Below are 4,198 nucleotides of genomic sequence, written 5' to 3'. Positions count from 1 at the left end.
GGCATTTTTGCTTTCAATAAGTAAATTATAAAGAAATTTTAATGAAAATATGTATAAGATCTTTAAAATTGTTTATAAAAACAATATATTAAGTATGTATATTAATAAAATATATGTGTATAATTCATCGGTTTGGTTCGGTTATTTCTTCGATTTTTTTCAAATAAAACCATAACCAAACCAAATACTATCGGTTTTCAAAAATCTAAAACCAAACCAAACCAAACCCAAATAAAATCGGTTTTATTTTATCGGTTTGGTTTGGTTTTTCGGTTTGATCGGTTTTTATCCAAACCGTGAACACCCCTAGGTGGATGTGTGTTTATAAAAGAGATAATTATTTTAAGTAGTTAACTTGACTACCTAATGGGCAGAAGAAAACATGTGAAAAGATTTTTTTTAAATTTTAAACGGAAAGTATCTAACTGAATCATAGGAATTCAATTAAAATATTACTTAGTTCGAATCTAAATGAAATATTCTAATAAATTTAAGTATAATTTATAGAAATCTCATATAATACTAATTATAGTTGTTGTACGATTGCAGGTATGACACCACCAACCAGGGAGAATGTTGAACACCTGTTTTATAGTGGAGAATATGCACAAACAATACGGCAAAGATTTGCAGGATGGTTAGGCATCAGTTATAGAAACAAAACTCTTAGAAGCTTATTAATCGAATGCTAGAATTTCAAGGTCAAAAATTATGTGGCTGCATATATACTCAAAATTATGCCACTCATAGTCATATGGGAGCTATGGAGATCGAGATGTTGCTCCAAGTATGATTCAAAAAAGTCATCTATCAATAGGTCCAACATTCTAATCACATTCAACATCTATCAACTCATCAAAGCTAGATTCAAAAGCATCCCAAGTGAAAGTTGGGAAGATGTTTGTTTGATTTTTGATAAAAATATGAAAGGTCGTTGGAGTGATCAAGTGGATTAAACCCTCTCCTCCTGTTTTTAAATTAGACATCGATAAATCCTGCATTAATGGAGCTTATGGTGGGGGAGGTGTACTTAGGGATTATCAAGGAAGAGTCATCATGACTTTCAACTTGCCATAGGGCATGGAACCAATAACAAAGCTGAAGTCGTCGCCCTCCTTTTGGTTTAAAATGGTGCATAGTTAATGGTTTCAGTTCTACCATTGTTGAGGTAGCCTCTTTATTGCTGCAGAATTGCGTTATCAATGTCTGGACAATCCTTTAGTAAATCGAAGATGCGGTCAAAGAGATAAAGAATCTTATAGGCATACATGATATATCTATTCAACATTTGCTTCAGGGAAGCTAATAACGTTGCTGTCAAATTAGCTTCTCTAAGTCACTCACTTACTTAAGTACAAGTCTACTCTCACTTCAACACCATCCCTTGAATAGTGAAAGGGATTCTTAACATAGATAGGTGAGAATGCTCTTCCTTTAGATTAAAAAAGCGTAAAGCAAATACTTTGAGTTATGATCCCCTTAAACCTCTTTGGTTATGCTAGTGCTTTTTTTAGCTTAGATCTTTTGTGTATTCATGTATATGGTTTGACTATGTAAGAAGGTATGGCCTAGCCCTGCTTCTTCAAATGTAATTTCTTTTTCAATGGTAATATATGTGGTTATAAAAAAAAATCAAAACTTGGTAAAAAAAAAAAATCTCATACATTTGAGGATTAATTACATTCTATCCCGAAAGTTTTCTAAATTAGAAAGATCACTAATTATTCATTGTTTTCGAATACATTTCTTAGATGTCCAATACATTGCAAATGATACATTACTTAATGGGAGGAATGAGGATGCATCTGACAATGATAGAGATGTATTCAGGGGGATATGAGTGTATCCGAGAGGGAGATAGGGATGTATCGGAGAGGGGATAAGGATGTATCCAAAAGGAGATTTTATAAAAAATTTAAAATGATAGAAAACTTTAGAAATTATAATATCTCCAGTTGTGTATTTATATAACTTTTCCTAAATTGAAAAAACTAGCTATGTATTAAGCCAAACTTAAATACAATTCCTATCGTACCAACCCATCATTATGTCCAGCCAAACCAAATCAGGCCCCACATCTCCAATAATCAAAACATAATCACTCGACGAGATAAGTAGAAGTCCTTGGGATGAGTCATTCTATCAATTATTATTTTGTGTTTGTTGAAGTCAATGCCGTTTGTCATTTATTAGAGATTCGAGATTTAGGGCTCGTTTGGTGTGAGAGTTTAAAAATAATAGTGATGGAATAAAGAAATAGTGATGAGATAAAAAAAAATTATGTTGTTTGGTTGCCATGTTTGGATAACTTATCCCACCATTTATATCATAGTGATGAGATAAGTTATCCCAGGATAGTTAACCCCATGATAACTTATCCTGGGATAACTTGTTTCCAACCAAACGACCCCTTAGAGTAATACTTCTTCCGACAATAGTGGTTGATTATTTATTTTGTACGTTTTTTAAGAAATTATAAATAGAAGACTCAATAGTTTTACCATATCACCCTTTGAATATAATTTCTCTGTCCCTAATTACTTGTCCACATTTCCTTTTTTAGTTGTCCCTAATTACTTGTCCATTTTGACAAATTAAGAAATGACAATTTATTGTACCTATTATACCCTCAATTAATCACTTTGAAAAAAGGTAGAACTTCTTGAAAATATTAAGTTTTTAATTCATCCATTTCATAATTAATAGGAGTAAAATGGTAAACTCACTATGTCAATTATTGATTTCTTAATAGGTGTGTCAATTCAAAAGTCAAGTAATTAGGGACAGAGAGTAATAAATATAATATCTTGAAAAATGTAATAGGAAACTGACTATAATTAATGATAAGAGTAAATTAGGAGGAACTAAGTGTTAAATTATCCATTGATTTCATAAAGTGGACAAGTATTATTGGATATCTCAAAATAATATAGTAGACAACTATTGTTGGACGGAAGGAGTATTTATTTCATCTTAATTTTGTGACACTATTTTAATGCACATTAAGTTTTTTTTTAAAATAAAATATTTGAATCTTATGCTTAAAAACATGTCTTAGACTTTCGGATAATTATAAATCTATCTTATTAATAGTAACTGAAAATAAATTAAATTATTTATAATTTTTTTTCTTTTTTCTTTTTGGATAACAGAAAATATACTTCTTCCGTCTTTATTTATATGTCATCCTTACTAAAAATAAATGTTCTTTAATATTTATCATTTCACAAAGTCAATGCATAAATGACATTATTCTTCCTATTTTACACTTGAGAGTTATTAGACTTGAAAATATACATTTGACCAATATAGAAAAACTAAGTAAATAATTTATTTTCATTGGTCAAATTAATTAATCAAAATAAATTAAATCATGTTCAGTGATTGAAAATTTGACTTTAAAATAACAACAAATAAGGATACAATAATAAACTTACCTAATTTCTTAAGGATGTGAAATCTAGAATAATGACAACTAAATAGGAATAGAGGGAGTACCACATAAATTGAGATAGGAGAGTACAAATTAAATTTGTCGCTTTTATGGTGATTCAACCATGGGCTTTTGAGTCTTTCTGAGTCAATTAGATGTGTATGTATAAACAATTCTTTATTTGGAGAAATTTCATAGAACCTGCTAGGTTTCACCAAGAAATTTCAAGTACTACTTTATTGGAAAAGGGAAAAAGAAGAAAACATCTAGTCCACGCAAAATTATTTAAAATAAATAAGTTGATACGTTAATTCTCTCCGAGAAAAAAACTGACACTGAATTATTTTATTTAGGAAAAATATGACATAGCACTAACTTGCACGTCATTTTATTCACTACTTATCCTGAAGATTTCGACACAACACGATTTTTTTTTTAAAAGACTCATAAAGTGATAGGATGGCGTTGGACTAGCAATACCTAAGTTAGATTGCAGGCACCTTTGGGTGGATATGGAAAAGGCTATAGTGATACTTTAGATAGGTAAACAGACCATCAATATTTTATCTAGATGTGTTTTAAGTTTTAACAGATAAATAAATAAATAAATAGTGATAGTTCAAATAGGTAAAGAGAATATCAAATAATTGAGGTATAATTTTGCAAAACGAAACAAAAAATTGAAGGTGCACATAAAGGAAAAGGAAGAAATATACTGTAACATGCAAATTCTCGAGTAACTAAATTACCCAGGAAGAATCTGTG

The sequence above is a fragment of the Solanum tuberosum genome, unplaced genomic scaffold (assembly GCF_000226075.1).
Source record: "Solanum tuberosum cultivar DM 1-3 516 R44 unplaced genomic scaffold, SolTub_3.0 scf00284, whole genome shotgun sequence".
Classification (NCBI taxonomy): Eukaryota; Viridiplantae; Streptophyta; class Magnoliopsida; order Solanales; family Solanaceae; genus Solanum; species Solanum tuberosum.
Note: the sequence above shows the minus strand (reverse complement) of the source record.